Source organism: Rhincodon typus, chromosome 15 (assembly GCF_021869965.1).
Source record: "Rhincodon typus isolate 14 chromosome 15, sRhiTyp1.1, whole genome shotgun sequence".
Classification (NCBI taxonomy): domain Eukaryota; kingdom Metazoa; phylum Chordata; class Chondrichthyes; order Orectolobiformes; family Rhincodontidae; genus Rhincodon; species Rhincodon typus.
Genome location: NC_063346.1, coordinates 52,357,679 through 52,369,248, shown reverse-complemented (window position 1 = coordinate 52,369,248; position 11,570 = coordinate 52,357,679). Strand labels below are relative to the sequence as shown.

At 42.3% G+C, this 11,570-nt stretch overlaps 1 protein-coding gene across 3 annotated transcripts in view; it reads left to right on the top strand.

Annotated features, from left to right (window-relative positions):
- Positions 1–239: 239 nt before the first annotated feature.
- LOC109915551 (Y+L amino acid transporter 2-like) overlaps positions 240–11,570 on the top strand; it is a 98,051-nt gene continuing 86,720 nt past the window's right edge. For 2 of the 3 annotated variants that reach the window (XR_007263788.1, XM_048605810.1), the window contains exons 1-2: positions 240–353; positions 1,441–1,514. The gene's annotated coding sequence lies outside the window, so the exon portion shown is untranslated. Of the gene's footprint in view, positions 354–1,440; positions 1,515–4,205; positions 4,449–11,570 lie in introns of those variants that run through there. The other variant, XR_007263787.1, reaches the window with a different exon arrangement.

The window sequence follows — 11,570 nt, the reverse complement described above, 5'->3', positions numbered from 1 at the left end:
GCTTTTTTTCTCTGGCCCTTATCCATCATTCTTTACCAGTAACCATCAGTTATACCTGGCTTGCCTCATCAAACATCGTTTCCCCAGACTCCACTCTTACCTTCGTCTTTAGTTCCATCCTTGCCTGCAATTCATTTTATTTCTTTATTTACCATCACGACACCTCTTACTCCTCACAAGATGGCGCCGGGCTCTTCATGCAGCTAGCGGAGATGACCTGGCAATAACGGCAGCAACAGGGACACGCGGCCAAAAGAATGAGTTTGCGCGGCCGGAGCAAGGGCACGCGGCCAAGCGGATGCGACTACGCGGTTGGGAAGCGCGAGCGGATAACGATGCAAAGTCGTTTTCAGGTAAAAGAGCGGTCTAGGAAAGCTATTATGGCCCCCACATACCGCTATATGAATGTTTCTATGCGAATAGATCCTGGGCTGTGGGGTCATGGCGCAGATATGGTGGTGTGCCTGTGTTGTGTATGGCTGGCAAGTTTAAGGTCTAAACATACAGGCACATCGGTGACGCACAGCAAGATTTAAAAATAGGGAAACAAGAGAAGCGTCGCCATTTCTGCACTTTCAGTTTAGTCTGCTATTGAGTATAATTTCGTCCACCATTGAGTATAATTTCGAGTCACATCAGTCTCAGAGAGAGGCTTGTGTGTGCGCGAGAAACCTCAGCATCTGCAATAAAGAACATTGGGAGTGCTTCAGACGACTAAGTTGAGATGTGCAGCTTGGCACAACATCATTACGAAGAGACTGGTGTAGTGGTAATATCACTAGACTAGTAATCAAGAGGTTCAGACTAATGTACTGGAAACTATCAAAATTGTATCGAAAATTCATTTGGTTCACTGATTTCCTTTAGGGAATGTAATCTTCCGTCCTTATCCAGCCAAGCCTGTATGTGACTTCAGCCCTATAGCTATGTGACTTCAGCCCTATAGCAATGTGATTGATCCTTAACTACTCTCTGAATGGCCGAACAGACCACTCAGTTCAAGAGCAGTGATGAATGGCCAACAAATATTCTTCTTTCTCGCGATATTCACATCCCATGTGACAACAAAAGAAGTATGATGAAACCATAATATGTAGCCAAAATAATTGGAACTTCGTAGGCTGTTTTAGCTTATCAGAAAACACGGACTGCCGCAGGATCCTTCATTTATTCTGCTTGATTTTTAATGTCAATAGGCATTAATAGCGGTTGTAGGCAGATGATTTTAATGTATTTGAAGTTGTTAAATGAGGGAGAGAATTTCATAGACATTGATAGTCAGCCATTTTATCTTCTCCACCTACCAGCCAGGTGGCTGTCAGGGAAATGGATGTTTACCTGAATTGGCATATTCTTGATTAAATGAATTTATCCCAGTTCTAAACACTTCACACTTAGAAATTCTGCCTGCTTTCTTCATTTGTGTTTCTGTTTTCTTAGGTCCCTACCATTGTCTGCCTGGAGAACAGTCAAGTAACTTGATCCTTCATTTGGGCTCAATTTCCCCTTGCATGGTAAGGAGAGATTACGTTCCTGTACTCATTCACCCAGTTCTTATTTAGTTATTCTTCTACTCCATTACTATCTCTGCCTCAGGAACATTAAAGTTTCTGGCAAAGCTACTATGACAGAGTAGGAGAAGCCCAGAATCACCAAACTAGTTGGGGATCTGCAGATGAACACATATCACTGCATTACAGTGCTATTTCTGGATTTAAAAAAAAAATTAGTGCATGGCCTTGGATATATAAAATCTTGGCTACTTTGCCCTGATGATGTTCCCAAGAGAGGTAAAATTGTCAATTCCATATTTTCCTGATTTTCTTCATCCACCATTTATTAATATGTAAATGAAATAAGGGAACGAGACTATACATGAACTGAGATGTATGTAGATTGAATTTGCTGTTAAAAACTTTGCTCACATAGAAATAAATGCACTATCTGAGGAAATCCTTTCTAAAATCCATTGTGGCTTACGACCAAACTGAGGAACTGTGAATAGTATTTTTCACTGCTCAGCAACTCCAAGAAATGCCAGGAATAACACCAACTGCTCTACGTAGCCTTCATTATCTGACCAAGGTTTTTGAGTCATTCAGTCAAGAAACACTATGGGAGACACTGTTAAAGGACGGCTATCCAGAGAAATTCATCAACATTTCCTTTCCTCTCTATGACAAGATGTTGACAAGGGTCCTCATCTATGATAATATGACAGAATCTTTTGAGGTCAAAACAGGGGTCAAGCAGGGATGTGTTATTGCCCCCACGTTTTTATCCATCTACATCCCCACCATTCTCCTTGACAAGAACAAGCTTCCCAGTGGTGTGGACATTTTCTAGAGGATGGACGGAAAACTGAGCCAGTTGAAATCCAAGAAGACAATGGCGATCTTGCTCATGGAACTTCAATATGTGGATGACAATGTTCTTGCGCTCTCAGAAGAAAATCTTCAAGCCTCACTAAATGTCTTCATGAAAGCATACTGGCGAATTGGTCTCGGTCTCAACCTCAAAAAAACTCAAGATCTTTGCCAACTCGTCCCAGGGCAAGTCCAAGTCCATCCCTCCATGAAGATCATTAGAGAAATCCTCCCAAACCTGGAACATTTTCCCAACCTGGGAAGCTCCCTCTCATTTAGCATGAAGACTCAACACTGCAACCAATCTGCAAATGCCACTTTCAGGCATCTTAGGATGACATTCTTTGACCATGACATTAGTGCTGATACCAAGATCCTTGCTTATAAGGCAATCATCCTTCCGACTCTTTTATACAGTTCTGAAACTTGAACTACATATGTACAAGACCTCAAGGCCCTTGAGAAGTAATGTTGCTTAAGGAGGATTTTCCAAATTAGCTGGGAGGATAGGCATACTAACATCAGTGTCCTTGAAAAAGCCAATAGCATTAGCATCGAGGCCATGATCATCCGAAATCAGCCGGGCTGGCCACGTTCTTAGTTTGCCCAAGTTCCAACTACCAAAGCAAATCTTCTCCCAGCTCAAGGAAGGCAGTTGAATGAGAGGAGGACAAAGGAATAATTTCAAAGACTCCCTGAAGGCCTTCCTCAAAGATGTTAACATGTAGGAGATTCTTGTTCAGAAGAAGCTGACTTGGAGGCACCTCCTGTGTGAAGGGACACCATTCTTTGAGAACATTCATCAGGAAGAGGGATTACAGAAGAAGAACCGGAAAAAGGAGTGTCAGTGATCTTGCGGCCATGGATCAATTCCACCCCCCGCCCCCCGAAACACCTACCAAACATGTGGTCAGAGATGCAAGTTTAGGATCGGGCTCATCAGCCACAAAAAGACCCAGAGATCCCATGACCAGTGACATGGAATTTCCTAGGTGGACAATCATACTTGTTAGCGAGTGTTTGCTGACAATGTACGCAGTGGGGTGAGGGAAATCATGCAACTTGTACATTTTTTACTCCCCAATAACTACAGAAGACACCATTTGCTTTCTAGAAATGGAGAGGGTAACGCAGAGGCAATGGTGAGATTATGAAAAGTAGTAGTGGTTTGGGGTGTGTGTCTGTGGGTTCAGAGCATTCTAAAGAAAATAAAAGAATGATATGACAAACAACTTATTGGTGAACATTTTCTCGCCTAAATTAGGGTGTTTAACATAATACATTTGGCAGGGAATCTAATGTAGCTGTGGCTTGGGAGTTGATGGACTCCAGTGTAATCCATGGCAGCCAGGACTACAGTAAGTGTCTGTGGCTTTAATTCTGGTTCAAGTTAATGGGGGGTCAAGCTTCAGACACTTCAATGTACCAAGGAAGGAAAAAGATACACGGATACTTTTTTTCAGAAGGCAGTCAGATTAATTCAGTTTAAGTCTTCACATTTGGTCTGTGGTCTGGAACAGGATGCTGTGAATACTAGTGAGGCATGTACAGAGATTGAGATGTAAAATTGAAAGATCCTCAGCTTTTACGATTGTCCACTTGGGAAGAAAGAAGTGTCGTGGTAATGTCACTGGACTGGTAATCCAAAGACCCATGCTAATGTCATGGGCATTTCAATTCAAAACCAACCATGGCTACTGGTGAAATTTGCATTCAGCTAGTAAATCCAGAATGAGCATGCTGATCTAATAGTGATCATGAAACCATTATTGATTTTCATTAAAAATCTATTTGATTCACTAACGTACTTTAGGGAATAAAATCTGCCATCTTTTCCAGGTCTGGCCTATATGTGGCATCAAATCCAAGCAATTCTTAGATGTCCTCTGAAGTGACCTGCCAAGTACCCAGTTCTATCAAGCCACACAAAGTCTGAAGAGTAAATGAAATTGGACAGACCACCCTGTTGTCAACCTAGGAAACAGAAACAACAATGGCAAATACGACTCTGTAAAATTCTCCTTACTAAATCTGGGGGCTCATACCAAAAGTCTAAACAAATAAAGCTACTGCCTGATCATACTCACAGAATCATCACTTACGAAGTCCAATATGTCATCATCACCAACTGTTCCATTGGCAGGAAAAATCCAGTAGCGATAGCAGCACACCAGTACATAGTTGAGAGGAAGTTGCCCTGGGAGTTCTCAACATTCACAAGGAGCCTACAAGGTCACATGACATCAGGTCAAACATGAGGAAGGAAACCTCCTGTTGATTACAATTTAGGACGTAAGATGTAGTTGCTATGGTGGATCTTTGGGTGAGAGAAACAACAACGTAGAAAAACTTACTTGTAGTTGTCCTCACCAGTCCACCTTCGGAGATGAAACCATCCATTATAGTATTAGTGGGAGTCATGACTTTATAGACCTTGTGGAGACAAGCCCTCATCATCACATTGAGTATACCTTTCATTGTGTTGTGTGGTATTGCCACCATTCTGAATTGGATAGATTTCAAAAGATCAAGCGCCTTAAAACAGGGCCATGAGGTGTCATAAACCATCAGCAGCAGCAAAATTGTATTCAACCACAATCTAACCCTATGACTCTATTATTGCCACCAGGCTGGGAGATCAACCCTAGTTCAATAAGGAATGCAGGAGAGCATCCCAAGATTAGCATCAATACCTAAAAATGAGATGTCGGCATGGTGAAGCTACAACAGTGTTAATATATTCCAAACCGGTTGGTAACATTGAAACCAAGACACATGTATTTTTCTTTGAGTAGAAATTTTATTGACTTGTTCAGGTTTTAAAAGCAATCTATTGAAACTCATTGTGAGTGGTGACTGCTGCTTTGTTCAGTCAGTGGGGGAGGTTGGTTATAGAAGGGATGTGCACCACGTGAGATTCGGCCAATATCAAGTAACTGATTGGTTTGTGGACTTGTGATCAGCTGTGGCTAACAAAGACCATCTAACCGCCAACAACCATATGATTAGCTCCTGGGTAGCTGAATAGCCTGTGCATGTGAATGATATTGACAGAAGCCTTTGGACTGGAAGTAGAAGAAGATAACTGATGCAAGCCAGTTCATTTTCTCTCACCGGTTACTGTAAGTTGTTGCTTTTAACCAATGAGTCATAGATTATATAATTTGTGAAACATTTGTTTACTCAGTGTCAGCTGCACCTGAAAAAGCACCAAGCCATTGCAAACAGAAAAATCATTTCAGTGAATATTGTAGACTAGGGCTGTTGAACTGCCTTCCCAGTTTTTTCCCCTTCAACCATAACAACAATGTTTTTTTGACTACATGTACATGCAGGGAAAACTTCATTAGGAGTTTAGAGAATTAACTAGTAGAGTTATACGTTGACAGTTCATAGTTGTTTACCTGCAGCTAGAATCTATTTAATTCTTCATAAGTGCAGAAAGTTGATCTATCCTTTCTGTTAACTTTGGTCTACAAGACCGATAAATTGGGAATTTTATACTTTGATAACTCTGAGAATAATGGGACTTGGTTTCCAGTATGTTACCTCAGTAGGGTATGGCAGAAGATATTAACAAACCTAAAACTGGTTGTCTAGACATTAACACACAGGAGCACTCACAAATTAAATAGCAGAAGCAGCATGCAATAAGCAGAGCTGGTGATCCTCCAACCAACTGATCACATCTAAGCTCTGAAGTCCTGGTTCCTCTGTGAATGTCCATGGGCAATTAAACAACCAACAGGAGGAGAAGGCTCCATAAGTATCCCTATCTTCAAAGCTGGTGGAGCCAGCATCAGTGCAAAAAGAAGGGTGAAGTATTTGCAACCAAGAATACTTGAAAACCATGAGTTAAAAGGGAAGAAGACGCTTTTTAAAAAAAATCAGAATCATTAAGGAAAGTGTACTGGGCAATCTGTTTGTACTAAATGCTATTAAATGCTTTGGACTTGTTGGTTTTCATCACAGAGTTTTAAAATATGTGGCTGTTAAGAAAGTTGAATCATTGGCTGTGACCTGCCAAAATTCTTCAGAGAACCTGTAGGTGTGGTGAACTTGGATATCCAAAAGGTATTGCATAAGGTTCCACATAAAAGGTTACTGCATAAAATAAAAGTTCATGGTGCAGGGGGTGACACTTTAGCATGAATAGAGGATTGATTCACTAGCAGGAAGCATAGAATCAGGATTAATGGATAATTTTCAGGTTGGCAAGCTGTTACTAGTTGAGTATCACAGGGATAGTGCCAGGGCTTCAACTATAGTATTTAAAATTTATGTCAATGACTTTGGCTTCTCTGGTGACCAAATCTGATGACGCAAAAATAGACAGTATAGTAAATTTTCAAAAGGACACAAACATTCCACAAAAGGAATTAGATTGATTAAGTGAATAGGCAAAAATAAAGCAGATGGAGTATGATGTGGGAAAATGTGAACTTTTGCACTTTGGGATTAAGATTAGAAAAGCAGTAAATTATTTGAATCAAGAAGAGGCAGCAGAACTCTGCAATATAATGGGATCTGGATGTCCTGGTACATTAAGTTTAAAAAAAAATGATATATGGGTGCAGCAAGTGATTAGGAAATGGAATACTGTCATCTGTTGGAAGGGAAATCAATTAAAGAGATCTAAAAAAGGGGCTTTTTTGGTACAGTGATGGTGTCCCTACCTCTAAACTAGGTGGCCAGGTTTCAAGTCCCACCTTCTTCAGAGGTGCGTAATAATAACATTGAACAGATTGATTAGAAAATATCTAAAAATAAGTGTCACTGCAGCTGCGCAGGATCTTTGTTAGGCTGAAATACACAGATTCTGTATTGACAAAGTGTTGGAGGGTATGGGGGTCAGACAGGAAAGAGAAGTGAAGGTGACAATTGTATCAGTCATGATCTTACTAAGTGGTGGAGCAGGCCTGATGGACTAAATGGCCAATCCTGTTCCTAATTCTTGTGTTTTGTCTGCTGTTGCTAACTGCATTGGCAAACAGGAACATTTACAGTGCAGTTGTGAAAATAAAAGAAACCAAATTTAAAAATTCTTCTAGAGCCAGAAAAAGATTGAGTGTAGAAATCTTACAGGGGTCTAAGTGATGTAGGCTATGGCATGAAATCTGATACAATGATGTGAGAATTCCATTGAGCTCTATCTTGATGTTAGCAGCAACTTGCTAGATTCCAACAAAGTTCTGCGTATTATCACAAAATTCTCACTAGACAGTGACAAGATGCTTATTGGTGGGGATATTGCTTATTAACAGCCTCATGAGTACCGAATTTCACCTTGTTAATAAGCAGTTTTATATCCTATCACCCACTGCAAGGAAAGTACACTTTGAAACTTCATGATATGAAAGTCAGAGTGGGTACCTGGCAACTTCACCTTGTTGTTTGTTTCTCCAGGCTGCCACCTGAGAACATCTCAGCACACGTTCCAATGCCACCAGCTGCATGTATCACTCATCCACAGAGGCTGGCTTCTGATAACTGCCAGCCTCTCATGATTACCTCTCTGATCCTCTTGCAGGGTGTTTCTGCATTTTAAAGCTTCACTTCAGGGCATACCAGCAACGAGCGTTCAAAGGCTGCCACAAGAACACTTTGTTCACAGGGGCACATACCCAGCTCACAGTTTAGACCAGACTGCATCTCAGGCTCTCACAGCAGTCACTCATTTAGTGCCTCCCTGCAAGCTCATAGTGTTGCTGTCTTTCCTTGCAATGCCATTCTATTTAACACTTTTGCACATCAGACAGAGCTTAAAGGCTCACAGTACTGCCATTTTAACTTGCCGTTTAGCGTGCATAGAGTTACAACCTGCTTATCATGCTTGTCAGTAGTGATCAGTACAGGTGGTGGAGTGTTACCATGGCTCAGAGGGCAAAGTGGTCAGTTAGAGGGGGAAATCCATGGAAATAGGCTATTCAGGAAGAGTATGGTAAATGTACATGGTGACTCTGAGTTAGCTGGTTATCTTGGGGCAGCACATTGGCTCAGTGGTTAGCACTACTGCCCTGCAGCACTATGGATCCGGGTTGATTCCAGCCTTAGGTGACTGTCTATGTGGAGTTTGCACATTCTCCCCCTGTCTGCATGGGTTTCCTCCAGGTGCTCTGGTTTCCTCCCAAAGTCCAAAGTCTAAAAATGTGCGGGTTAGGTGGATTATGATCTCATATGAGTTGTGCTCATATGTTTTGTGATCCTACACACTGAGTATAACAATAGTCAACTGCACGCAATGATAACTTCCATATTTGATGTGGGACTGGGGATGGAGAGGTTAGAATGCGTACAACAATTCCAATATACTGTCATATTGGTTTCTGAGCTGATGCAACACCTCTACCAAGTAGGTGACTATTCCAAAGAGCTATGATTGCACGATACATGGCCCTCGTTGGGACACTGCATGTTTCAATATATGGAGGGGTGTGTGCAATTATCATTTGCAAGGTATGCCAGCACTGATCCTCCTTCAAGCTAAGAACTGTTCGGTTCCAAATGCTAGTAGCTGCCATGAATTCCGCCATAGGTAGGAAGCTGATTGCAGTGGCTACCTTACGAAGAAGATGAAAGTAAACGAATGATCATTTGATCTCTCTGATTATAAAGTCTGTGTCTGGGTGCTCACTTCACTTCACCTGACGAAGGGGCAGTGCTTTGGAAGCTTATGATTTCAAATAAACCTATTGGACCTGAAGTCTTGTGACTTTTGACCTTGTCCACCCCAGTCCAACACTGTTGCCTCCGCATCACAGGTAACCTCACTTAACTTACTGGAAGAATACATGTTCATATCATGTTGGAAGCAAATATTAATTTTATTTCAAGAGGGCAGAAGCATCCATGATTTTTAATAATCTGGTAGCTAACATTCTGCTGACCTCCTAGCAATATGGGCATGTGTTGAGTATTTTGAGGATGTTTTTTCTGGATTTTTTTTTATTTAACACCCTAAATCTGAAAAATCTTGTCAAGGAATAAGCAAAAAGACTGACAAAAAGGACAATCATTAACCTAAGAGAGCAAACTAACAAGGTTTATAGGAATACGATGTTAATACTTAACATTTCATTAGTCAAGATAGGGCTCCTTGATGCTACACTCAGTCGAATGTAACCTTGATATCAAGGGCTGTCACTTTCACCTCATCTCTGGAGTTCAGCTCTTTTGTCTACATTTGAACGAAGGCTATAATCAGGCCAGGATCTGAGTGGCCCTGGCAAACCCCAAACTGGGTGTCCCTGAGCAGGTGCTGCTTGATAGCACTGTTGATGACACCTTCCATCACTTTTCAGATGATTGAGAGTAGACTGATAGGGCAGGAATTGGCTGCGTTGGATTTGTCCTGCTTTTTGTGTACAGGACATACTTGGGCAATTTTCCACATTGTTGGGTAGATATCAGTGTTGTAACTGTACTGGAACAGTTTGGCTAGGGGAGCATCAAGTTCTGGAGCACAAGTCTTCAGTACTACTGCTGGAATGTTGTCAGGGCCAGTATCCGGTATCTCCAACCATTTCTTGATATCATGTGGAATGAACCAAATTGGCTGAAGACTGGTACCTGTAATGCTGGGGAACACTGAAGGAGGCCAAGATGGAACATCCACTCGGCACTTCTGGCTGAAGATTACTGCAAATGCTTCAGCCTTATCTTTTGCACTGATGTGATAGGCTCTTCCGTCATTGAGGATAGAGATATTTGTGGAACCTCCTCCTCCAATGAGTTGTTTAATTGTCAACCACCATTCATGACTAGATGTGGCAAGACTGCAGAGCTTCGATCTGATCCGTTGGTCGTGGGATCACTTAGCTCTGTCTGTCACTTGCTGCTTTCGCTGTTTGGTGTGCAAGTAATCCTGTTTGGTAGCTTCACCAGGTTGATACCTCATTTTCAGCTATGCCTGGTGCTGCTTCTGGCATGCTCTCCTCCACTCTCCATTGAACCAGGGTTGATCCCCTGGCTTGATGTTAATGGTTAGTGGGGGATATGCCAGGCCAGTTGTTACAAATTGTGCTGGAGTACAATTCTGCTGCTGTTGATGGCCCACAGCGCCTCATGGATGCCCAGTCTTGAGTTGCTAGATCTGTGCAAAGTCTGTGCCGTTTAGCACAGTGATAGTGCCACACAACACGACGGAAGTTATTCTCAATGTGAAGGCGGGACTTTGTCTCCACAAGGACTGTGCAATGGTCACTCTTACCGATACTGTCATGCACAGATGCAACTACAGCTGCCCGGTTAGTAAGGATGAGGTCAAGTATGTTTTTCCTTCTTGTTGGTTCCCTCACCACCTGCCGCAAACCCCATCTAGCAGCTATGTAGTTTAGGACCCGACCAGCTCGATCAGTAGTACTGCTGTTGAGCCACTCTTGGTGGTGGACATTGAAATCCCCCACCCATTGTACATTTTGTGCCCTTGCCATCCTCAGTGCTTCCTCCAAGTGTTGCTCAACATTGAGGAGTACTGATTTATCAGCTGAGGGAGGACGGTATATGGTAATCAGCAGGAGGTCTCCTTGCCCATGTTTAACCTGAAGCCATGAGACTTCACAGGGTCCGGAGTAAATGTTGAGGTCTCCTAGAGCAACACCCTCCTGACTGTGTACCACTGTGCTGCCACCTCTGCTGGGTCTGCCCTGCCGGTGGGACAGGACATATCCACGGATGATGATGGTGGTGTCTGGGACATTGTCTGTAAGGTATGATTCTGTGAGTATGACTATATCAGGCTGTTGCTTAACTAGTCTGTGAGACAGTTTTCCCAATTTTGGCACTAACCTCCAGATGTTAGAGAGGAGGACTTTGCAGGGTTGTTTCTGCCATTGCCTTTTCCGTGCCTAGGTTGACACCAGGTGATCCATCCAGTTTCATTTCTTTTCGACTTTGTAACGATTGGTACAACTGAGTGGTTTCCTAGGCCATTTCAGAGGGCAATTGAGAGTCAACCACATTGCTGTGGGTCTGGAGTCACATGTAGGCCAGACCAGTTGAGAGTGGCAGATTTCCTTCCCTGAAGAACATAAGTGAACCAGATGGGTTTTTCCGACAATCGGCAATGATTTCGTGGTGATCAGTAGCAGCTGTGTTGTTTAGGATTTCTTTCTTTCTTTCTTTCGTTCTTTCGTTCTTTCTTTCTTTCTTTCTTTCGTTCTTTCGTTCTTTCGTTCTTTCGTTCTTTCGTTCTTTCGTTCTTTC